The sequence below is a fragment of the Bombina bombina genome, chromosome 1 (assembly GCF_027579735.1).
Source record: "Bombina bombina isolate aBomBom1 chromosome 1, aBomBom1.pri, whole genome shotgun sequence".
NCBI lineage: Eukaryota > Metazoa > Chordata > Amphibia > Anura > Bombinatoridae > Bombina > Bombina bombina.
Genome location: NC_069499.1, coordinates 800,288,834 through 800,314,870, shown reverse-complemented (window position 1 = coordinate 800,314,870; position 26,037 = coordinate 800,288,834). Strand labels below are relative to the sequence as shown.

General features: G+C 30.2%; 16 non-coding genes across 16 annotated transcripts; all 16 read left to right on the top strand.

The window, feature by feature from the left end:
• Positions 1 to 8,242: 8,242 nt before the first annotated feature.
• Positions 8,243 to 8,324, top strand: TRNAS-CGA (transfer RNA serine (anticodon CGA)). Its single transcript has one exon. It is a non-coding gene; the product is annotated as a tRNA-Ser (tRNA).
• Positions 8,325 to 10,064: 1,740 nt separating this feature from the next.
• On the top strand, positions 10,065 to 10,146 carry TRNAS-CGA (transfer RNA serine (anticodon CGA)). The gene has a single exon. It is a non-coding gene; the product is annotated as a tRNA-Ser (tRNA).
• An 876-nt stretch (positions 10,147 to 11,022) lies between these two features.
• TRNAS-CGA (transfer RNA serine (anticodon CGA)) lies at positions 11,023 to 11,104 on the top strand. Its single transcript has one exon. It is a non-coding gene; the product is annotated as a tRNA-Ser (tRNA).
• Positions 11,105 to 11,980: 876 nt separating this feature from the next.
• On the top strand, positions 11,981 to 12,062 carry TRNAS-CGA (transfer RNA serine (anticodon CGA)). Its single transcript has one exon. It is a non-coding gene; the product is annotated as a tRNA-Ser (tRNA).
• Positions 12,063 to 12,810: 748 nt separating this feature from the next.
• Positions 12,811 to 12,892, top strand: TRNAS-UGA (transfer RNA serine (anticodon UGA)). Its single transcript has one exon. It is a non-coding gene; the product is annotated as a tRNA-Ser (tRNA).
• Positions 12,893 to 13,768: 876 nt separating this feature from the next.
• Positions 13,769 to 13,850, top strand: TRNAS-CGA (transfer RNA serine (anticodon CGA)). Its single transcript has one exon. It is a non-coding gene; the product is annotated as a tRNA-Ser (tRNA).
• Positions 13,851 to 14,724: 874 nt separating this feature from the next.
• TRNAS-UGA (transfer RNA serine (anticodon UGA)) lies at positions 14,725 to 14,806 on the top strand. The gene has a single exon. It is a non-coding gene; the product is annotated as a tRNA-Ser (tRNA).
• An 876-nt stretch (positions 14,807 to 15,682) lies between these two features.
• TRNAS-CGA (transfer RNA serine (anticodon CGA)) lies at positions 15,683 to 15,764 on the top strand. The gene has a single exon. It is a non-coding gene; the product is annotated as a tRNA-Ser (tRNA).
• A 1,775-nt stretch (positions 15,765 to 17,539) lies between these two features.
• On the top strand, positions 17,540 to 17,621 carry TRNAS-CGA (transfer RNA serine (anticodon CGA)). The gene has a single exon. It is a non-coding gene; the product is annotated as a tRNA-Ser (tRNA).
• A 1,112-nt stretch (positions 17,622 to 18,733) lies between these two features.
• Positions 18,734 to 18,815, top strand: TRNAS-CGA (transfer RNA serine (anticodon CGA)). Its single transcript has one exon. It is a non-coding gene; the product is annotated as a tRNA-Ser (tRNA).
• Positions 18,816 to 19,927: 1,112 nt separating this feature from the next.
• On the top strand, positions 19,928 to 20,009 carry TRNAS-CGA (transfer RNA serine (anticodon CGA)). The gene has a single exon. It is a non-coding gene; the product is annotated as a tRNA-Ser (tRNA).
• A 1,112-nt stretch (positions 20,010 to 21,121) lies between these two features.
• On the top strand, positions 21,122 to 21,203 carry TRNAS-CGA (transfer RNA serine (anticodon CGA)). Its single transcript has one exon. It is a non-coding gene; the product is annotated as a tRNA-Ser (tRNA).
• Positions 21,204 to 22,314: 1,111 nt separating this feature from the next.
• TRNAS-CGA (transfer RNA serine (anticodon CGA)) lies at positions 22,315 to 22,396 on the top strand. Its single transcript has one exon. It is a non-coding gene; the product is annotated as a tRNA-Ser (tRNA).
• Positions 22,397 to 23,272: 876 nt separating this feature from the next.
• Positions 23,273 to 23,354, top strand: TRNAS-CGA (transfer RNA serine (anticodon CGA)). Its single transcript has one exon. It is a non-coding gene; the product is annotated as a tRNA-Ser (tRNA).
• Positions 23,355 to 24,230: 876 nt separating this feature from the next.
• TRNAS-CGA (transfer RNA serine (anticodon CGA)) lies at positions 24,231 to 24,312 on the top strand. Its single transcript has one exon. It is a non-coding gene; the product is annotated as a tRNA-Ser (tRNA).
• Positions 24,313 to 25,188: 876 nt separating this feature from the next.
• On the top strand, positions 25,189 to 25,270 carry TRNAS-CGA (transfer RNA serine (anticodon CGA)). Its single transcript has one exon. It is a non-coding gene; the product is annotated as a tRNA-Ser (tRNA).
• The last annotated feature ends 767 nt before the right edge of the window (positions 25,271 to 26,037 follow it).

The following is a 26,037-nucleotide window of genomic DNA, read 5'->3' as shown; positions in this document are numbered from 1 at the left end:
ATGACAAATCATACATAAATTTGATAAAAAATTAAAACATATGTTCATGTTGCAAGATTTAGAAAGTGATATAGAAAGTGGGGCAGTAGTGTATTTGAAAATAATTGAATAATATATTTTAAAGGTACCAAGCCGTAGACTTTATTTTTCATCAAAAGTATGATTTAGAAGCAATACACGTTATATTAGGGTGACCATATTCCCGCTTTAAAAAATGGACACATATTAAAAATACATAGGTCAGGGTTCTTATACAAAACATTTCTTGAAACTGCCTTGAAAACAGCCCTGACCTATGTATTTTTCATATGTGTCCCTTTTTAAAGTGGCAATATGGTCAACCTACGTTATATACATGTTATAAATATTTGATGTACCATCAGACTCCAAGGGAGCCACTTCCTCCTCCATTGCACATGTTACATCAATCTCTGTAAAACATAATATGTTGTGTACACGTTAAAAACAAATATTTTACTGTGTCACTGGTGCTCAAGGACACACATCAATGTTGCATTAAAGAGATACTGAACCAAAGTTAGGAATTACATCATTTTGATGGAGCATGCAAATGAAATAAGAATTATAATTATCGGTGAGTAATAATTACATTTTAGTGTCTGTATTTTAAAAATATTCTCAAAAGCAGAGTACATGGAACATTTAAGAGTTCTTATGTGTGTATCACTTGATGATTGTTGTCTAAATGTATACTAAATATAAAGAGTAGCAGGATCTAGAGCGCAAAGGAAAAGACTACAAGATAGTGTGAAATCCAATAAACAATTTATTATATTCACATAATTCGAACTACTCACAAGATTCACAATTAAAACGGCATGTCACAAGTATATACTTGTAGCGATACTTTGAAGAGGGTTCCAGTGTTCAGATCGTGGTAGATATTATCAGTCAAACCGCCATGTTAAGTCACCACCCGGTCTCCTTCACCACGCTGTCAGTAACACACCTCCTGCTGTAAACGTCACTCAATGTCCAAGAATTCAGAGCCTCAACGCATTTCTCCGCCTCCTCTGGCAGCTTTCTCAAGAGTACTGAATGCGGACCACAGACCAAAATTGATACTATTGGAGGAATATTGCCATCTGCTGTCCATGTAGGTAATAACAAGTCCATAAGTCACTTGTAAGTAATATTTATTGAGGGCTAATGAATAAGAAAACAGAGGTAGAAGTGAGAAAAAATCCCCCAAAAGTGAAATTCATAACCCAATATGGGGAGGGGGGGGGGGGTAAAGTCAAAGGTGTCCTCAATAAATATTGGTCTGTACTTAAAAGTGACCCACTACTTAATAAGATACTTGATAATAGACCTAATTTTGTCTATTAAAAGAACACTAGTCTGAGGAATTTACTGTCTCTAAGTAAATTGAGGGATAAAAGTACAGTAAACAAAAATTCAAATACCCATAACCATATTTTTTGGAAACTGAATGGAACTTACAAATGTAATAAATCAAGATGTCCGATGTGCAAGAATATTAACCCACAGAGATCATCAATAGTATCAAATACAACAGGACAAGAATTTAAGGTTAGAAATTGTATTACATGTAAAAGTATTTATGTAGTGTATCTGTTACAGTGTGTGTGTGGCCTACAGTATGTGGGTCGCACAAAAAGACACCTATCTAAGAGATTCAGTGAGCATGTAGCTAACATTAAAAAAACACTTCTAAAACATAGTGTCCCCAAACAATTTTTCAAAAACATAATTGGGACCCATCTTTTCTCACTATTAAAGGGATAGAAATTGTACCTAAAGACCCTAGGGGAGGAGATCGGTTATTAACCCTTAGAAAGAGGGAGACATTTTGGATACATAAACTAGGGACCCTCTATCCTAGGGGTTTGAATGTAGATATTGATATCACAGCTTTCATATAGTTAGGGTTATATAGGCTTGTAGTGATTTATATATTTTTTTATTTTTTTGAAATATTTTTAAGTGTAATTTATTTAATTTCTTTTTAGAATGTCCTTTTTAAGTAAATGTATTTATGATAAATATATATTTTTTAATGATAGTGGGTACTACTATTTATTTGTTTTTATTGGTTACATTCTTGTCAGATGTATTGTAGCTTTTTATACATGCTTATAATAGTTATTCTATAATACTATTATTTTTGCACCCTCATTATTATTGGTTGTAAAGATAAGTGAATATTAACTATTACGATACATAGATATTTTAGGTATATTAAAGCATTATGCAATATATTAGATTTTTAATAGTAATATGTACTTTATGTAATATATATGTGTTTATTGTACTGCTGCTATTGATCCTTTTATTGGCTGGATCGAAGTAACTAGTTGTAACTTAATTGTAATTTAATTGTAACCATAATATAATAGCATAATATGTTACTGGCTCCAGCTGATCAATATGAGTTATGGACTTGTTATTACCTACGTGGACAGCAGATGGCAGTATTCCTCCAATAGTATACATTTTGGTCTGTGGTCCGCATTCAGTACTCTTGAGAAAGCCACTAGAGGAGGTGCAGAAACACGTTGAGGCTCTGAATGAGAACGGGTGGTGACATCACACGTCAGTTTGACTGATAATATCTACCACAATCTGAACACTGGAACCCTCTTCAAAGTATCGCTACAAGTATATACTTGTGACATGCCATTTTAATTGTGAATCTTGTGAGTAGTTCGAATTATGTGAATATAATAAATTGTTTATCGGATTTCACACTATCTTGTGGTCTTTTCCTTTGTGCTCTAGATCCTGCTGCTCTTGATACTCTGCCGGCTGTGGAACAAACAGCCAACCCCCTGTGAGCTGCATTTCTTAGGCTACTGGAACTGAGTGTGTCTCATGAAATTCTTAGAGATACATTTATGAGATATCCTATATTGGATTCATTGGACCTACTGGACTGATTGCAAATATTACTACTATCCCGAAGTAAGACTGTTGTAATGTTTTGTGTACATTCACTTAACCATTAGTTTATTGTTTTTACCTTACCTCTCATACAAAAAGAGGATTTTAGCACTTGTGTGTGTTTGTCATTGTTATACTAAATATAAACATGTGCTAGCCATGTTCTGAAGCACGAAGGTGTAGACTAAGAAGCTTTGAGATCTTAAAATTAAACTAATAAAAAATAAATATATACTGTATATATATATATATATATATCGTCAGAGGAGTACATTATAAGTTTTATTCAAATGGAATGCTTCATAAGAATCATGATCAGAATATTTATGAAAAAGACACCTTCAATGACATATGAATGAGTCAATGGACTTACCAGAACTCTGCAAAGGCAGGTCACCATCAGTGCTGGATCCCTCTGTGCTCCTCACAATAACTAGTTCTATTAATGATATTAAAAAATATTAGTGAAAACAGTTTGGACATCACTAAAGCACATTAGTCTAAAATATTCTAAATAATATACTTAGAAATGTGAAGACTAGAGCACTAATATGAACAATAAATGTATTAGTTCATCAAGGTGATTGAAATGAAAATGATGTCTTTTACATATGTTGGATTTCTTACTATATTAGACAGCCAATTCTTATCATATTTATTGATGGCATATCTAAATATAAATATTGTTCCCTGTTTTAAAAATAATACAGACAGACACACAACACTTTGAATAACAACTGGTGACAACTAGAGCCTAATCCATGTGGCACATAGATAGACAATGTACAGTAATCTGTTTTAGGACACAACACATATTGATCACAATGCAAGACATAAGATATATTTAAAACTATGTCATCATGGTGCTGTTAGAATATGCTTTTATATATAAAGGTAGTCCAAGAGTGAAATATATGATTTATATATCAATATTGTTTCATCAAAACACTGTAAGGATTAATGAAGATATTTTGTATTAATATTAAAAATAAATATCTTTATTTGACAATGTCACTGTTAATGAATTGTCTAGTCCATATGTTGATGTGATGAATCGGATAGAGCATGCAATTACATTCAAATATATAATTTCATGCTATCATCAAGAATCTTTAATTATCCTTCTCTCTTAAAAGGACATGAAACTCCAAATGTGTAATTTTATTTTTTTTCATGATTCAAATACAGCATGTGATTTTAATCAGCTTTACAATTTACTTATTTTATCTAATTTGCTTCCTCTTAGAATCTTTTTTTAAAGGAGCAACTATGCACTACTGTGAGTTATCTGAAGACATCTGTTGAACCAATGAAAATAAGCAATTTTGTGCATCAACCAATCAGCAGGTTACTCCCAGTAATGCATTGCTGCTCCTGAGCCTACCTAGATAGGCTTTTCAACTAAGGATGCCAATAGACTGAAGCAATTTAGATAATAGAAGCAAATTGGAAAGTTGTTTAAAATCACATGTTGTGTCTAAATCATTAAAGAAAAATGTTGGTTTCATGTCCCTTTATTGATAAGAAGAAAATATCAAAGCATATGAGATGTATATTTATATAATCTGCACATATGTAAAAATATGTTAGTGTTGTCTAAATGTAGCAAACAACTGTCAAGCACTATCCAGGGGCAGAATACAAAATGGCTATGACCCTAAGATTACATTAAAATGAAGATATCAAGAATCGAAGAAATATCTTCAAATACTCATAAATTGATATTTGTATTACAATGGAATCCCAACTCTGATTTGTGATTCTTATTTTAAAATAACAAGAAAATTGAATTAGAGTATCCATATTAATATAGATCAATGTGAATGGATTAGGTAATGTTATGTTCAAGTTTGTAAGACAAAGGTAAATTATAATGAGACATACTATACTCTGACAAACACGGGCTTGAGGTTCCAGCACCAACATCCATATCTGTAAAAGATTCAATCAGGATTGGATATCATTAATACAAATCAGGCCATGGACACGAACAGTCAGATATTATTTTTCAAATGGACAAAGTAAAATAATATTTGTATTCACGTGAGTTCATTGTTTTCAAAATTAATTTATAAATAAAGAGATCATGTATTCTTATTTACAATCTATTATGTTGTTGACTGTCGCTTTAAGTCATTTTTTGTCTTCTTGTATTGTCATCAATTGTTAGACATTGTTCAATTTTTATTTTGATATTGCTAGTATAGCTTTTCTAATGTAGAAGTTTGTAAATAAGGATACTGTATTCTTCACATATATACTAATTAACGTATATATTTGGCCAACATGTCTAAATAATGCCACTTTTACAGCAAACACATATTCACGTCTCTGCACAATTATATATTTTGTAATCATTGCGCAATTATTAAAAGCGTAATTGCGCATCCGTGATTCAGAATTGATTTGGATATAGTAATGTGATGAGTATAATTTCTAAAGACTTCAAATATATTTGCAATTGGGTGTATTACTATATTCCAATTGGATATTTGTAAAGATTGAATGATACCAATTAATATTTATAACTTTTGTTTGATTCGAGATTCAATGTATAAAATGGCAGATGATAGGGATTTCACGGATGTGCAATTCCATTTTAGCTCTGTGACACATATTCTGGAGAGCGCAAGAAACATCATTCCTATTTCATGTGTGACAAATCTAAATTCATATATCTAAGCATCATATGTAGCATGTGTTAGGAGATCTATATAGGTTGAATATATGACTATATACACATTGCTTAAATATATACTCAAATATCAATATATTATATAAGTCTGATATTTACCTGGTTCAGCCTCTCTACTTCCTTCTCCCAGGTCACCGATTGGAGAAGCTGCTGTACTGGGCTCCAGGTCTTGAGTGTCAGAGCCAGCAGCTGGGGATTGAGAAGAAGTCGAGGAGGGTGCGGAAGCAAATCTGTGTGGGAAACGGAGATTGAAGAGGGTGCATAAAGTCTCCTCATGAGCTTGCAGGAAAAGTTTCCGTGGGGGTGGATCCTGCTTTCCATCCCTCCGACGGGCTTTTGCCCACTCCTTCATGAGGCGGACTTTATTGCGAAGCCGCAACCTCATATCCCAGAATCTCGGCATGATTTGCCCTGGAGTCCTCTGGATGTTACACACCGATTTAACATCTTGGGTGATAGACACCCAAGATTTTTTTGCTTTGTCGACTTCTTCTTATTCCCAAACAGCTGTGGATAAATCTCCTCGACCGCGTTGACTAGTGCAGCACTTTCCGCCCGTGTGAACCTGGGAGATGTCATGGCTGCCGAGTTGATTATATACTAAATATATAGAGAACTGACAAAAATTGCAATGTGTAATGGACTTTTATATGGTGAAGTAAACATGAGCTATACCATGGGACATGGTATCTGTACATCTGATTGGATAAAATATTGAAATTTTGTTATGATGTCTGTGAAGCCATACTGACTCAAGTTATGTTTGTATGATGAACTCTGATTGGCCGTTCCTTAATGTTTCATGGATTCATATCTTTGAAACTTCCATACACATACCTCCTGGGGATGCTGTTACTACATTTGGCATGTAGACTTATTTGTAATTTATGAGGCTGTTATGCGTATATGTGTGACACATATATAATATACATAATCTGTTAAATCTTAATATATTTACATTTGAACTCTATTTTATTTTTACTCACGATAGTAAATATAATCCAGTCACTTTAGTAAATGTTTTACACATTTTGATGTTTAATATTGATCATGTTATTTAATAAATATATATTTTATTCTAAAAAGTAAACATTGTATGTATTCATTGTTTATTAAAGAAATATCGTGAATCATTGTGAAGTATTGACATTGCTCGATTAAATGTATTTAAAATCCCAAAAATGCACATCGATTGTGTGCTAGTGCGTGAAATTAGAATAGAATTTTTAAAGATGTGAATCTCGTGTTACAAGATACGTTTACCATGCTATATTTCTAAAATGGTAAAATGCTTAATTTGTTTTTATAATGGACGTAACTTGGATTAAAATGTTTTTTAATTTTGATTTTAAATTCGTTTGTTCATTATTATTAAATTAAAATCGAGCTTGTATTGGTCTGAACTGCTTACATATATTTATTTTTGCAACGGCGTCTTTATTTTTAAAGGGACATTACACCCAAATATTTTCTTTCATGATCCAGATAGAGAATACAGTTTTAAACAACATTAAAATTTAACTCTATCTATTTAGCTTAATTCTTTAGATATCCTTTACAGAAGAAATAGCAATGCACATGGTTGAGCCAATCACTTGTTATGGAATGTTGATATCGTTGTCTAGAATAAAAAGTACAGATTCACTTTCATGGAGTTTTATTCATTTCTGATATATAACACAATTTAAATTGAAAATGCTATCTGGCCGGCTATGAAACTGTACATTTTGACTCATTAATGGAGCCAAAAATACAAGATGTTTGACAATCTGTAAACCGTAGTATTGAAAACTGCTATATTTAAGGTGCTGACAAAATATGTATCCTGGGCACTTTCTCTGATTATTCTTGCTCATGAGCACTTTGAAAGTTTAACATCATACTGTTACAGAGATGGACAACTTTGAAGGATTAAGATTATGTTCCTATTCTCACCAATATGAAATGATAGTAGATTAGGGAAATAGACTTGCTTTCCATAAATTTAGATTCTATTGAAAACAAAAATATTTGCTCTTTTTCAATGGAATATAAAGTTTGGCAAAGGCCTTTGAAACAGAATAGTCAACAAACTCAGTAGATAACATGGAAATGAAGCCTAAATATATGTATTGAGGCAAAATGCATCTTTAGGGTATTAAAAATAATAATTTCACATAAAAAATATTAAATGATACAAGAATTAAAAATAATATGACATAGCCTTTTTTATCATCATTTAAAAATCTAATTAAATTTCACATTTTTCATTCTCAAAATACTGTTTTGTAATGTATAATTTAATATGATTTATTACTGTTTGTACTATTTTTAATGCATTCTAATAGCATATAAATTTAATACATCCCTTTGATTGGCTCTTTCTGCAAGAATTGTGAGCCGTGCTTGCATGCAATACATTTGATTTGATTTTCTTGCCCTCTTTAATTTGCCCAAATTATTATTGACATTTATTTGTTTATAAACTTCTGATTTGAGATTTATCAGGGTTTTGTCCTTAAGTCTAGATAACAAATATCAGATTACTTGTAAAGAAAACGTATAAGAATTTTATTATTTAGAATCATTATTGGATTTTATAATTTTTTTTAATTTGTGTATATTTCCTACGAATGTGTATAGGTAGTTGTGGCCGAGTAGTTAAGGCAATGGACTCGAAATCCATTGGGTTTTCCCTGCGCAGGTTCGAATCCTGCCAACTACGAGTTTATTTGTTGTGGAAGTTGTACTCACTTCCTTGTTAGGGAATGTTGATATCGTTGTCTAGAATAATATATTACATTTGAACTCTATTTTATTTTTACTCACGATAGTAAATATAATCCAGTCACTTTAGTAAATGTTTTACACATTTTGATGTTTAATATTGATCATGTTATTTAATAAATATATATTTTATTCTAAAAAGTAAACATTGTATGTATTCATTGTTTATTAAAGAAATATCGTGAATCATTGTGAAGTATTGACATTGCTCGATTAAATGTATTTAAAATCCCAAAAATGCACATCGATTGTGTGCTAGTGCGTGAAATTAGAATAGAATTTTTAAAGATGTGAATCTCGTGTTACAAGATACGTTTACCATGCTATATTTCTAAAATGGTAAAATGCTTAATTTGTTTTTATAATGGACGTAACTTGGATTAAAATGTTTTTTAATTTTGATTTTAAATTCGTTTGTTCATTATTATTAAATTAAAATCGAGCTTGTATTGGTCTGAACTGCTTACATATATTTATTTTTGCAACGGCGTCTTTATTTTTAAAGGGACATTACACCCAAATATTTTCTTTCATGATCCAGATAGAGAATACAGTTTTAAACAACATTAAAATTTAACTCTATCTATTTAGCTTAATTCTTTAGATATCCTTTACAGAAGAAATAGCAATGCACATGGTTGAGCCAATCACTTGTTATGGAATGTTGATATCGTTGTCTAGAATAAAAAGTACAGATTCACTTTCATGGAGTTTTATTCATTTCTGATATATAACACAATTTAAATTGAAAATGCTATCTGGCCGGCTATGAAACTGTACATTTTGACTCATTAATGGAGCCAAAAATACAAGATGTTTGACAATCTGTAAACCGTAGTATTGAAAACTGCTATATTTAAGGTGCTGACAAAATATGTATCCTGGGCACTTTCTCTGATTATTCTTGCTCATGAGCACTTTGAAAGTTTAACATCATACTGTTACAGAGATGGACAACTTTGAAGGATTAAGATTATGTTCCTATTCTCACCAATATGAAATGATAGTAGATTAGGGAAATAGACTTGCTTTCCATAAATTTAGATTCTATTGAAAACAAAAATATTTGCTCTTTTTCAATGGAATATAAAGTTTGGCAAAGGCCTTTGAAACAGAATAGTCAACAAACTCAGTAGATAACATGGAAATGAAGCCTAAATATATGTATTGAGGCAAAATGCATCTTTAGGGTATTAAAAATAATAATTTCACATAAAAAATATTAAATGATACAAGAATTAAAAATAATATGACATAGCCTTTTTTATCATCATTTAAAAATCTAATTAAATTTCACATTTTTCATTCTCAAAATACTGTTTTGTAATGTATAATTTAATATGATTTATTACTGTTTGTACTATTTTTAATGCATTCTAATAGCATATAAATTTAATACATCCCTTTGATTGGCTCTTTCTGCAAGAATTGTGAGCCGTGCTTGCATGCAATACATTTGATTTGATTTTCTTGCCCTCTTTAATTTGCCCAAATTATTATTGACATTTATTTGTTTATAAACTTCTGATTTGAGATTTATCAGGGTTTTGTCCTTAAGTCTAGATAACAAATATCAGATTACTTGTAAAGAAAACGTATAAGAATTTTATTATTTAGAATCATTATTGGATTTTATAATTTTTTTTAATTTGTGTATATTTCCTACGAATGTGTATAGGTAGTTGTGGCCGAGTAGTTAAGGCAATGGACTCGAAATCCATTGGGTTTTCCCTGCGCAGGTTCGAATCCTGCCAACTACGAGTTTATTTGTTGTGGAAGTTGTACTCACTTCCTTGTTAGGGAATGTTGATATCGTTGTCTAGAATAAAAAGTACAGATTTAATTTCATGGAGTTTTATTCATTTCTGATATATAACGCAATTTAAATTGAAAATGCTATCTGGCCGGCTATGAAACTGTACATTTTGACTCTTTAATGGAGCCAAAAATACAAGATGTTTGACAATCTGTAAACTGTAGTATTGAAAACTGCTATATTTAAGGTGCTGACAAAATATGCATCCTGGGCACTTTCTCTGATTCTTCTTGCTCATGTCCACTTTGACATTTTAACATCATACTGTTACAGAGATGGACAACTTTGATAGATTAAGATTATGTTCCTATTCTCACCAATATGAAATAATAGTAGATTAGGGAAATAGACTTGCTTTCCATAAATTTAGATTCTCTTGAAAACAAAATTATTTGTGTATAAATATATAGCATCTTTTAAAAATCTAATTAAATTTAAAATTTTTCATTCTCAAAATACTGTTTTGTAATGTATAATTTAATATGATTTATTACTGTTTGTACTATTTTTAATGCATTCTAATAGCATATAAATTTAATACATCCCTTTGATTGGCTCTTTCTGCAAGAATTGTGAGCCGTGCTTGCATGTAATACATTTGATTTGATTTTCTTGCCCTCTTTAATTTGCCCAAATTATTATTGACATTTATTTGTTTATAAACTTCTGATTTGAGATTTATCAGGGTTTTGTCCTTAAGTCTAGATAACAAATATCAGATTACTTGTAAAGAAAACGTATAAGAATTTTATTATTTAGAATCATTATTGGATTTTATAATTTTTTTTAATTTGTGTATATTTCCTACAGATGTGTGTAGGTAGTTGTGGCCGAGTGGTTAAGGCAATGGACTCGAAATCTATTGGGGTTTCCCTGTGCAGGTTCGAATCCTGCCAACCACGAGTTTATTTGTTGTGGAATTTGTACTCACTTCCTTGTTAGGGAATGTTGATATCGTTGTCTAGAATAAAAAGTACAGATTTACTTTCATGGAGTTTTATTCATTTCTGATATATAACACAATTTAAATTGAAAATGCTATCTGGTCGGCTATGAAACTTTACATTTTGACTCTTTAATGGAGCCAAAAATACAAGATGTTTGACAATCTGTAAACCGTAGTATTGAAAACTGCTATATTTAAGGTGCTGACAAAATATGCATCCTGGGCACTTTCTCTGATTCTTCTTGCTCATGTGCACTTTGACATTTTAACATCATACTGTTACAGAGATGGACAACTTTGAAGGATTAAGATTATGTTCCTATTCTCACCAATATGAAATAATAGTAGATTAGGGAAATAGACTTGCTTTCCATAAATTTAGATTCTCTTGAAAACAAAATTATTTGTGTATAAATATATAGCATCATTTAAAAATCTAATTAAATTTCACATTTTTCATTTTCAAAATACTGTTTTGTAATGTATAATTTAATATGATTTATTACTGTTTGTACTATTTTTAATGCATTCTAATAGCATATACATTTAATACATCCCTTTGATTGGCTCTTTCTGCAAGAATTGTGAGCCGTGCTTGCATTTAATACATTTGATTTGATTTTCTTGCCCTCTTTAATTTGCCCAAATTATTATTGACATTTATTTGTTTATAAACTTCTGATTTGAGATTTATCAGGGTTTTGTCCTTAAGTCTAGATAACAAATATCAGATTACTTGTAAAGAAAACGTATAAGAATTTTATTATTTAGAATGATTATTGGATTTTATAATTTTTTTAAATGTGTGTATATTTCCTACAGATGTGTGTAGGTAGTTGTGGCCGAGTGGTTAAGGTGATGGACTCGAAATCCATTGGGGTTTCTTTGCGCCGGTTTGAATCCTGCCAACTACGAGTTTATTTGTTGTGGAAGTTGTACTCACTTCCGTGTTAGGGAATGTTGATATCGTTGTCTAGAATAAAAAGTACAGATTTACTTTCATGGAGTTTTATTCATTTCTGATATATAACACAATTTAAATTGGAAATGCAATCTGGCCGGCTATGAAACTTTACATTTTGACTCTTTAATGGAGCCAAAAATACAAGATGTTTGACAATCTGTAAACCGTAGTATTGAAAACTGCTATATTTAAGGTGCTGACAAAATATGCATCCTGGGCACTTTCTCTGATTCTTCTTGCTCATTAGCACTTTGAAATTTTAACATCATACTGTTACAGAGATGGACAACTTTGAAGGATTAAGATTATGTTCCTATTCTCACAAATATGAAATAATAGTAGATTAGGGAAATAGACTTGCTTTCCATAAATTTAGATTCTCTTGAAAACAAAATTATTTGTGTAGAAATATATAGCATCATTTAAAAATCTAATTAAATTTCAAATTTTTCATTCTCAAAATACTGTTTTGTAATGTATAATTTAATATGATTTATTACTGTTTGTACTATTTTTAATGCATTCTAATAGCATATAAATTTAATACATCCCTTTGATTGGCTCTTTCTGCAAGAATTGTGAGTCGTGCTTGCATGTAATACATTTGATTTGATTTTCTTGCCCTCTTTAATTTGCCCAAATTATTATTGACATTTATTTGTTTATAATTTGTGTATATTTCCTACTGATGTGTGTAGGTAGTTGTGGCCGAGTGGTTAAGGCGATGGACTTGAAATCCATTGGGGTTTTCCTGTGCAGGTTCGAATCCTGCCAACTACGAGTTTATTTGTTGTGGAAGTTGTACTGACTTCCGTGTTAGGGATTGTTGATATTGTTGTCTAGAATAAAACGTACAGATTTACCTTCATGGAGTTTTATTCATTTCTGATATATAACACAATTTAAATTGAAAATGCTATCTGGCCGGCTATGAAACTTTACATTTTGACTCTTTAATGGAGCAAAAAATACAAGATGTTTGACAATCTGTAAACCGTAGTATTGAAAACTGCTATATTTAAGGTGCTGACAAAATATGCATCCTGGGCACTTTCTCTGATTCTTCTTGCTCATGTGCTCTTTGACATTTTAACATCATACTGTTACAGAGATGGACAACTTTGAAGGATTAAGATTATGTTCCTATTCTCACCAATATGAAATAATAGTAGATTAGGGAAATAGACTTGCTTTCCATAAATTTAGATTCTCTTGAAAACAAAATTATTTGTGTAGAAATATATAGCATCTTTTAAAAATCTAAATAAATTTCAAATTTTTCATTCTCAAAATACTGTTTTGTAATGTATAATTTAATATGATTTATTGCTGTTTGTACTATTTTTAATGCATTCTAATAGCATATAAATTTAATACATCCCTTTGATTGGCTCTTTCTGCAAGAATTGTGAGCCGTGCTTGCATGTAATACATTTGATTTGATTTTCTTGCCCTCTTTAATTTGCCCAAATTATTATTGACGTTTATTTGTTTATAAACTTCTGATTTGAGATTTATCAGGGTTTTGTCCTTAAGTCTAGATAACAAATATCAGATTACTTGTAAAGAAAACGTATAAGAATTTTATTATTTAGAATGATTATTGGATTTTATAATTTTTTTAAATTTGTGTATATTTCCTATAGATGTGTGTAGGTAGTTGTGGCCGAGTGGTTAAGGTGATGGACTCGAAATCCATTAGGGTTTCCCTGCGCCGGTTTGAATCCTGCCAACTACGAGTTTATTTGTTGTGGAAGTTGTACTCACTTCTGTGTTAGGGAATGTTGATATCGTTGTCTAGAATAAAAAGTACAGATTTACTTTCATGGAGTTTTATTCATTTCTGATATATAACACAATTTAAATTGGAAATGCTATCTGGCCGGCTATGAAACTTTACATTTTGACTCTTTAATGGAGCCAAAAATACAAGATGTTTGACAATCTGTAAACCGTAGTATTGAAAACTGCTATATTTAAGGTGCTGACAAAATATGCATCCTGGGCACTTTCTCTGATTCTTCTTGCTCATTAGCACTTTGAAATTTTAACATCATACTGTTACAGAGATGGACAACTTTGAAGGATTAAGATTATGTTCCTATTCTCACAAATATGAAATAATAGTAGATTAGGGAAATAGACTTGCTTTCCATAAATTTAGATTCTCTTGAAAATAAAATTATTTGTGTATAAATATAGCATCATTTAAAAATCTAATAAAATTTCACATTTTTCATTCTCAAAATACTGTTTTGTAATGTATAATTTAATATGATTTATTACTGTTTGTACTATTTTTAATGCATTCTAATAGCATATAAATTTAATACATCCCTTTGATTGGCTCTTTCTGCAAGAATTGTGAGCCGTGCTTGCATTTAATACATTTGATTTGATTTTCTTGCCCTCTTTAATTTGCCCAAATTATTATTGACATTTATTTGTTTATAAACTTCTGATTTGAGATTTATCAGGGTTTTGTCCTTAAGTCTAGATAACAAATATCAGATTACTTGTAAAGAAAACGTATAAGAATTTTATTATTTAGAATGATTATTGGATTTTATAATTTTTTTAAATGTGTGTATATTTCCTAGAGATGTGTGTAGGTAGTTGTGGCTGAGTGGTTAAGGCGATGGACTTGAAATCCATTGGGGTTTTCCTGTGCAGGTTCGAATCCTGCCAACTACGAGTTTATTTGTTGTGGAAGTTGTACTGACTTCCGTGTTAGGGATTGTTGATATTGTTGTCTAGAATAAAACGTACAGATTTACCTTCATGGAGTTTTATTCATTTCTGATATATAACACAATTTAAATTGAAAATGCTATCTGGTCGGTTATGAAACTTTACATTTTGACTCTTTAATGGAGCCAAAAATACAAGATGTTTGACAATCTGTAAACCGTAGTATTGAAAACTGCTATATTTAAGGTGCTGACAAAATATGCATCCTGGGCACTTTCTCTGATTCTTCTTGCTCATGTGCTCTTTGACATTTTAACATCATACTGTTACAGAGATGGACAACTTTGAAGGATTAAGATTATGTTCCTATTCTCACCAATATGAAATAATAGTAGATTAGGGAAATAGACTTGCTTTCCATAAATTTAGATTCTCTTGAAAACAAAATTATTTGTGTAGAAATATATAGCATCTTTTAAAAATCTAAATAAATTTCAAATTTTTCATTCTCAAAATACTGTTTTGTAATGTATAATTTAATATGATTTATTGCTGTTTGTACTATTTTTAATGCATTCTAATAGCATATAAATTTAATACATCCCTTTGATTGGCTCTTTCTGCAAGAATTGTGAGCCGTGCTTGCATGTAATACATTTGATTTGATTTTCTTGCCCTCTTTAATTTGCCCAAATTATTATTGACGTTTATTTGTTTATAAACTTCTGATTTGAGATTTATCAGGGTTTTGTCCTTAAGTCTAGATAACAAATATCAGATTACTTGTAAAGAAAACGTATAAGAATTTTATTATTTAGAATGATTATTGGATTTTATAATTTTTTTAAATTTGTGTATATTTCCTACAGATGTGTGTAGGTAGTTGTGGCCGAGTGGTTAAGGTGATGGACTCGAAATCCATTAGGGTTTCCCTGCGCCGGTTTGAATCCTGCCAACTACGAGTTTATTTGTTGTGGAAGTTGTACTCACTTCTGTGTTAGGGAATGTTGATATCGTTGTCTAGAATAAAAAGTACAGATTTACTTTCATGGAGTTTTATTCATTTCTGATATATAACACAATTTAAATTGGAAATGCTATCTGGCCGGCTATGAAACTTTACATTTTGACTCTTTAATGGAGCCAAAAATACAAGATGTTTGACAATCTGTAAACCGTAGTATTGAAAACTGCTATATTTAAGGTGCTGACAAAATATGCATCCTGGGCACTTTCTCTGATTCTTTTTGCTCATTAGCACTTTGAAATTTTAACATCATACTGTTACAGAGATGGACAACTTTGAAGGATTAAGATTATGTTCCTATTCTCACAAATATGAAATAATAGTAGATTAGGGAAATAGACTTGCTTTCCATAAATTTAGATTCTCTTGAAAATAAAATTATTTGTGTATAAATATAGCATCATTTAAAAATCTAATAAAATTTCACATTTTTCATTCTCAAAATACTGTTTTGTAATGTATAATTTAATATGATTTATTACTGTTTGTACTATTTTTAATGCATTCTAATAGCATATAAATTTAATACATCCCTTTGATTGGCTCTTTCTGCAAGAATTGTGAGCCGTGCTTGCATGTAATACATTTGATTTGATTTTCTTGCCCTCTTTAATTTGCCCAAATTATTATTGACATTTATTTGTTTATAAACTACTGATTTGAGATTTATCAGGGTTTTGTCCTTAAGTCTAGATAACAAATATCAGATTACTTGTAAAGAAAACGTATAAGAATTTTATTATTTAGAATGATTATTGGATTTTATAATTTTTTTAAATTTGTGTATATTTCCTACAGATGTGTGTTGGTAGTTGTGGCTGAGTGGTTAAGGCAATGGACTCGAAATCACTTACAGATTTCGAGGCACTTTCTCTGATTCTTCTTGCTCATGTGCACTTTGACATTTTAACATCATACTGTTACAGAGATGGACAACTTTGAAGGATTAAGATTATGTTCCTATTCTCACCAATATGAAATAATAGTAGATTAGGGAAATAGACTTGCTTTCCATAAATTTAGATTCTCTTGAAAACAAACTTATTTGCTCTTTTTCAATGGAATATAAAGTTTGGCAAAGGCCTTTAAAACAGAATAGTCAACAAACTCAGTAGAGAACATGGAAATGAAGCCTAAATATATGTATTGAGGTGAAATGAATCTTTAGGGTATTAAAAATAATAATTTCACATAAAAAATATTAAATGATACAAGAATTAAAAATAATTTGACATAGCCTTTTTTAACAACCACACGTATCAAATATCTTATCATACTTATATGTGTATAAATATATAGCATCATTTAAAAATCTAATTAAAATTCACATTTTTCATTCTCAAAATAGTGTTTTGTAATGTATAATTTAATATGATTTATTACTGTTTGTACTATTTTTAATACAGTCTAATAGCATATAAATTTAATACATCCCTTTGATTGGCTCTTTCTGCAAGAATTGTGAGCCATGCTTGCATGTAATACATTTGATTTGATTTTCTTGCCCTCTTTAATTTGCCCAAATTATTATTGACATTTATTTGTTTATAAACTTCTGATTTGAGATTTATCAGGGTTTTGTCCTTAAGTCTAGATAACAAATATCAGATTACTTGTAAAGAAAACGTATAAGAATTTTATTATTTAGAATCTTTATTGGATTTTATAATTTTTTTTAATTTGTGTATATTTCCTACAGATGTGTGTAGGTAGTTGTGGCCGAGTGGTTAAGGCGATGGACTCGAAATCCATTGGGGTTTCCCTGCGCAGGTTCGAATCCTGCCAACTACGACTTTATTTGTTGTGGAAGTTGTACTCACTTCCTTGTTAGGGAATGTTGATATCGTTGTCTAGAATAAAAAGTACAGATTTACTTTCATGGAGTTTTATTCATTTCTGATATATAACACAATTTAAATTGAAAATGCTATCTGGCCGGCTATGAAACTTTACATTTTGACTCTTTAATGGAGCCAAAAATACAAGATGTTTGACAATCTGTAAACCGTAGTATTGAAAACTGCTATATTTAAGGTGCTGACAAAATATGCATCCTGGGCACTTTCTCTGATTCTTCTTGCTCATGTGCACTTTGACATTTTAACATCATACTGTTACAGAGATGGACAACTTTGAAGGATTAAGATTATGTTCCTATTCTCACCAATATGAAATTATAGTAGATTAGGGAAATAGACTTGCTTTCCATAAATTTAGATTATCTTGAAAACAAAATTATTTGCTCTTTTTCAATGGAATATAAAGTTTAGCAAAGGCCTTTGAAACAGAATAGTCAACAAACTCAGTAGACAACATGGAAATGAAGCCTAAATATATGTATTGAGGTGAAATGCATCTTTAGGGTATTACAAATAATAATTTCACATAAAAAATATTAAATGATACAAGAATCAAAAATAATATGACATAGCCTTTTTTAACAACCACACGTATCAAATATCTTATCATAGTTATATGTTTATAAATATATAGCATCATTTAAAAATCTAATTAAATTTCACATTTTTCATTCTCAAAATACTGTTTTGTAATGTATAATTTAATATGATTTATTACTGTTTGTACTATTTTTAATGCATTCTAATAGCATATAAATTTAATACATCCCTTTGATTGGCTCTTTCTGCAAGAATAGTCAGCCGTGCTTGCATGTAATACATTTGATTTGATTTTCTTGCCCTCTTTAATTTGCCCAAATTATTATTGACATTTATTTGTTTATAAACTTCTGATTTGAGATTTATCAGGGTTTTGTCCTTAAGTCTAGATAACAAATATCAGATTACTTGTAAAGAAAACGTATAAGAATTTTATTATTTAGAATGATTATAGGATTTTATAATTTTTTTAAATTTGTGTATATTTTCTACAGATGTGTGTAGGTAGTTGTGGCCGAGTGGTTAAGGCGATGGACTCGAAATCCATTGGGGTTTCCCTGCGCAGGTTCGAATCCTGCCAACTATGACTTTATTTGTTGTGGAAGTTGTACTCACTTCCTTGTTAGGGAATGTTGATATCGTTGTCTAGAATAAAAAGTACAGATTTACTTTCATGGAGTTTTATTCATTTCTGATATATAACACAATTTAAATTGAAAATGCTATCTGGCCGGCTATGAATCTTTACATTTTGACTCTTTAATGGAGCAAAAAATACAAGATGTTTGACAATCTGTAAACCGTAGTATTGAAAACTGCTATATTTAAGGTGCTGACAAAATATGCATCCTGGGCACTTTCTCTGATTCTTCTTGCTCATGTGCACTTTGACATTTTAACATCATACTGTTACAGAGATGGACAACTTTGAAGGATTAAGATTATGTTCCTATTCTCACCAATATGAAATGATAGTAGATTCGGGAAATAGACTTGCTTTCCATAAATTTAGATTATCTTGAAAACAAAATTATTTGCTCTTTTTCAATGGAATATAAAGTTTGGCAAAGGCCTTTGAAACAGAATAGTCAACAAACTCAGTAGACAACATGGAAATGAAGCCTAAATATATGTATTGAGGTGAAATGCATCTTTAGGGTATTAAAAATAATAATTTCACATAAAAAATATTAAATGATACAAGAATTAAAAATAATATGACATAGCCTTTTTTAACAACCACACGTATCAAATATCTTATCATAGTTAGATGTGTATAAATATATAGCATCATTTAAAAATCTAATTAAATTTCACATTTTTCATTCTCAAAACACTGTTTTGTAATGTATAATTTAATATGATTTATTACTGTTTGTACTATTTTTAATGCATTCTAATAGCATATAAATTTAATAAATCCCTTTGATTGGCTCTTTCTGCAAGAATTGTGAGCCGTGCTTGCATGTAATACATTTGATTTGATTTTCTTGCCCTCTTTAATTTGCCCAAATTATTATTGACATTTATTTGTTTATAAACTTCTGATTTGAGATTTATCAGGGTTTTGTCCTTAAGTCTAGATAACAAATATCAGATTACTTGTAAAGAAAACGTATAAGAATTTTATTATTTAGAATGATTATAGGATTTTATAATTTTTTTAAATTTGTGTATATTTTCTACAGATGTGTGTAGGTAGTTGTGGCCGAGTGGTTAAGGCGATGGACTCGAAATCCATTGGGGTTTCCCTGCGCAGGTTCGAATCCTGCCAACTACGACTTTATTTGTTGTGGAAGTTGTACTCACTTCCTTGTTAGGGAATGTTGATATCGTTGTCTAGAATAAAAAGTACAGATTTACTTTCATGGAGTTTTATTCATTTCTGATATATAACACAATTTAAATTGAAAATGCTATCTGGCCGGCTATGAATCTTTACATTTTGACTCTTTAATGGAGCAAAAAATACAAGATGTTTGACAATCTGTAAACCGTAGTATTGAAAACTGCTATATTTAAGGTGCTGACAAAATATGCATCCTGGGCACTTTCTCTGATTCTTCTTGCTCATGTGCACTTTGACATTTTAACATCATACTGTTACAGAGATGGACAACTTTGAAGGATTAAGATTATGTTCCTATTCTCACCAATATGAAATGATAGTAGATTCGGGAAATAGACTTGCTTTCCATAAATTTAGATTATCTTGAAAACAAAATTATTTGCTCTTTTTCAATGGAATATAAAGTTTGGCAAAGGCCTTTGAAACAGAATAGTCAACAAACTCAGTAGACAACATGGAAATGAAGCCTAAATATATGTATTGAGGTGAAATGCATCTTTAGGGTATTAAAAATAATAATTTCACATAAAAAATATTAAATGATACAAGAATTAAAAATAATATGACATAGCCTTTTTTAACAACCACACGTATCAAATATCTTATCATAGTTAGATGTGTATAAATATATAGCATCATTTAAAAATCTAATTAAATTTCACATTTTTCATTCTCAAAACACTGTTTTGTAATGTATAATTTAATATGATTTATTACTGTTTGTACTATTTTTAATGCATTCTAATAGCATATAAATTTAATAAATCCCTTTGATTGGCTCTTTCTGCAAGAATTGTGAGCCGTGCTTGCATGTAATACATTTGATTTGATTTTCTTGCCCTCTTTAATTTGCCCAAATTATTATTGACATTTATTTGTTTATAAACTTCTGATTTGAGATTTATCAGGGTTTTGTCCTTAAGTCTAGATAACAAATATCAGATTACTTGTAAAGAAAACGTATAAGAATTTTATTATTTAGAATGATTATTGAATTTTATAATTTTTTTAAATTTGTTTATATTTCCTACAGATGTGTGTAGGTAGTTGTGGCCGAGTGGTTAAGGCGATGGACTCGAAATCCATTGGGGTTTCCCTGCGCAGGTTTGAATCCTGCCAACTACGACTTTATTTGTTGTGGAAGTTGTACTCACTTCCTTGTTAGGGAATGTTGATATCGTTGTCTAGAATAAAAAGTACAGATTTACTTTCATGGAGTTTTATTCATTTCTGATATATAACACAATTTAAATTGAAAACGCTATCTGGCCGGCTATGAATCTTTACATTTTGACTCTTTAATGGAGCCAAAAATACAAGATGTTTGACAATCTGTAAACCGTAGTATTGAAAACTGCTATATTTAAGGTGCTGACAAAATATGCATCCTGGGCAATTTCTCTGATTCTTCTTGCTCATGTGCACTTTGACATTTTAACATCATACTGTTACAGAGATGGACAACTTTGAAGGATTAAGATTATGTTCCTATTCTCACCAATATGAAATGATAGTAGATTAGGGAAATAGACTTGCTTTCCATAAATTTAGATTATCTTGAAAAAAAATTATTTGCTCTTTTTCAATGGAATATAAAGTTTGGCAAAGGCCTTTGAAACAGAATAGTCAACAAACTCAGTAGACAACATGGAAATGAAGCCTAAATATATGTATTGAGGTGAAATGCATCTTTAGGGTATTAAAAATAATAATTTCACGTTAAAAATATTAAATGATACAAGAATTAAAAATAATATGACATAGCCTTTTTTAACAACCACACGTATCAAATATCTTATCATAGTTATATGTGTATAAATATATAGCATCATTTAAAAATCTAATTAAATTTCACATTTTTCATTCTCAAAATACTGTTTTGTAATGTATAATTTAATATGATTTATTACTGTTTGTACTATTTTTAATGCATTCTAATAGCATATAAATTTAATAAATCCCTTTGATTGGCTCTTTCTGCAAGAATTGTGAGCCGTGCTTGCATGTAATACATTTGATTTGATTTTCTTGCCCTCTTTAATTTGCCCAAATTATTATTGACATTTATTTGTTTATAAACTTCTGATTTGAGATTTATCAGGGTTTTGTCCCTAAGTCTAGATAACAAATATCAGATTACTTGTAAAGTAAACGTATAAGAATTTTATTATTTAGAATGATTATTGGATTTTATAATTTTTTTAAATTTGTGTATATTTCCTACAGATGTGTGTAGGTAGTTGTGGCCGAGTGGTTAAGGCGATGGACTCGAAATCCATTGGGGTTTCCCTGCGCAGGTTCGAATCCTGCCAATTACGAGTTTATTTGTTGTGGAAGTTGTACTCACTTCCGTTTTAGGGAATGTTGATATCGTTGTCTAGAATAAAAAGTACAGATTTACTTTCATGGAGTTTTATTCATTTCTGATATATAACACAATTTAAATTGAAAATGCTATCTGGACGGCTATGAAACTTTACATTTTGACTCTTTAATGGAGCCAAAAATACAAGTTGTTTGACAATCTGTAAACCGTAGTATTGAAAACTGCTATATTTAAGGTGCTGACAAATTATGCATCCTGGGCACTTTCTCTGATTCTTCTTGCTCATGTGCACTTTGACATTTTAACATCATACTGTTACAGAGATGGACAACTTTGAAGGATTAAGATTATGTTCCTATTCTCACCAATATGAAATAATAGTAGATTAGGGAAATAGACTTGCTTTCAATAAATTTAGATTCTCTTGAAAATAAAATTATTTGTGTAGAAATATATAGCATCTTTTAAAAATCTAAATAAATTTCAAATTTTTCATTCTCAAAATACTGTTTTGTAATGTATAATTTAATATGATTTATTGCTGTTTGTACTATTTTTAATGCATTCTAATAGCATATAAATTTAATACATCCCTTTGATTGGCTCTTTCTGCAAGAATTGTGAGCCGTGCTTGCATGTAATACATTTGATTTGATTTTCTTGCCCTCTTTAATTTGCCCAAATTATTATTGACGTTTATTTGTTTATAAACTTCTGATTTGAGATTTATCAGGGTTTTGTCCTTAAGTCTAGATAACAAATATCAGATTACTTGTAAAGAAAATGTATAAGAATTTTATTATTTAGAATGATTATTGGATTTTATAATTTTTTTAAATTTGTGTATATTTCCTACAGATGTGTGTAGGTAGTTGTGGCGGAGTGGTTAAGGTGATGGACTCGAAATCCATTAGGGTTTCCCTGCGCCGGTTTGAATCCTGCCAACTACGAGTTTATTTGTTGTGGAAGTTGTACTCACTTCTGTGTTAGGGAATGTTGATATCGTTGTCTAGAATAAAAAGTACAGATTTACTTTCATGGAGTTTTATTCATTTCTGATATATAACACAATTTAAATTGGAAATGCTATCTGGCCGGCTATGAAACTTTACATTTTGACTCTTTAATGGAGCCAAAAATACAAGATGTTTGACAATCTGTAAACCGTAGTATTGAAAACTGCTATATTTAAGGTGCTGACAAAATATGCATCCTGGGCACTTTCTCTGATTCTTCTTGCTCATTAGCACTTTGAAATTTTAACATCATACTGTTACAGAGATGGACAACTTTGAAGGATTAAGATTATGTTCCTATTCTCACCAATATGAAATAATAGTAGATTAGGGAAATAGACTTGCTTTCCATAAATTTAGATTCTCTTGAAAACAAAATTATTTGTGTATAAATATATAGCATCATTTAAAAATCTAATTAAATTTCACATTTTTCATTTTCAAAATACTGTTTTGTAATGTATAATTTAATATGATTTATTACTGTTTGTACTATTTTTAATGCATTCTAATAGCATATAAATTTAATACATCCCTTTGATTGGCTCTTTCTGCAAGAATTGTGAGCCGTGCTTGCATGTAATACATTTGATTTGATTTTCTTGCCCTCTTTAATTTGCCCAAATTATTATTGACATTTATTTGTTTATAAACTTCTGATTTGAGATTTATCAGGGTTTTGTCCTTAAGTCTAGATAACAAATATCAGATTACTTGTAAAGAAAACGTATAAGAATTTTATTATTTAGAATCATTATTGGATTTTATAATTTTTTTTAATTTGTGTATATTTCCTACAGATGTGTGTAGGTAGTTGTGGCCGAGTGGTTAAGGCGATGGACTCGAAATCCATTGGGGTTTCTCTGCGCAGGTTCGAATCCTGCCAACTACGAGTTTATTTGTTGTGGAAGTTGTACTCACTTCCGTGTTAGGGAATGTTGATATCGTTGTCTAGAATAAAAAGTACAGATTTACTTTCATGGAGTTTTATTCATTTCTGATATATAACACAATTTAAATTGGAAATGCAATCTGGCCGGCTATGAAACTTTACATTTTGACTCTTTAATTGAGCCAAAAATACAAGATGTTTGACAATCTGTAAACCGTAGTATTGAAAACTGCTATATTTAAGGTGCTGACAAAATATGCATCCTGGGCACTTTCTCTGATTCTTCTTGCTCATTAGCACTTTGAAATTTTAACATCATACTGTTACAGAGATGGACAACTTTGAAGGATTAAGATTATGTTCCTATTCTCACAAATATGAAATAATAGTAGATTAGGGAAATAGACTTGCTTTCCATAAATTTAGATTCTCTTGAAAACAAAATTATTTGTGTATAAATATATAGCATCATTTAAAAATCTAATTAAATTTCAAATTTTTCATTCTCAAAATACTGTTTTGTAATGTATAATTTAATATGATTTATTACTGTTTGTACTATTTTTAATGCATTCTAATAGCATATAAATTTAATACATCCCTTTGATTGGCTCTTTCTGCAAGAATTGTGAGCCGTGCTTGCATGTAATACATTTGATTTGATTTTCTTGCCCTCTTTAATTTGCCCAAATTATTATTGACATTTATTTGTTTATAAACTTCTGATTTGAGATTTATCAGGGTTTTGTCCTTAAGTCTAGATAACAAATATCAGATTACTTGTAAAGAAAACGTATAAGAATTTTATTATTTAGAATCATTATTGGATTTTATATTTTTTTTTAATTTGTGTATTTTTCCTACAGATGTGTGTAGGTAGTTGTGGCCGAGTGGTTAAGGCGATGGACTCGAAATCCATTGGGGTTTACCTGCGCAGGTTCGAATCCTGCCAACTACGAGTTTATTTGTTGTGGAAGTTAGGGATTGTTGATATCGTTGTCTAGAATAAAAAGTACAGATTTACTTTCATGGAGTTTGTCTAGAATAAAAAGTACAGATTTACTTTCATGGAGTTTTATTCATTTCTGATATATAACACAATTTAAATTGAAAATGCTATCTGGCCGGCTATGAAACTTTACATTTTGACTCTTTAATGGAGCCAAAAATACAAGATGTTTGACAATCTGTAAACCGTAGTATTGAAAACTGCTATATTTAAGGTGCTGACAAAATATGCATCCTGGGCACTTTCTCTGATTCTTCTTGCTCATGTGCACTTTGACATTTTAACATCATACTGTTACAGAGATGGACAACTTTGAAGGATTAAGATTATGTTCCTATTCTCACCAATATGAAATAATAGTAGATTAGGGAAATAGACTTGCTTTCCATAAATTTAGATTCTCTTGAAAATAAAATTATTTGGTATAAATATAGCATCATTTAAAAATCTAATAAAATTTCACATTTTTCATTCTCAAAATACTGTTTTGTAATGTATAATTTAATATGATTTATTACTGTTTGTACTATTTTTAATGCATTCTAATAGCATATAAATTTAATACATCCCTTTGATTGGCTCTTTCTGCAAGAATTGTGAGCCGTGCTTGCATGTAATACATTTGATTTGATTTTCTTGCCCTCTTTAATTTGCCCAAATTATTATTGACATTTATTTGTTTATAAACTTCTGATTTGAGATTTATCAGGGTTTTG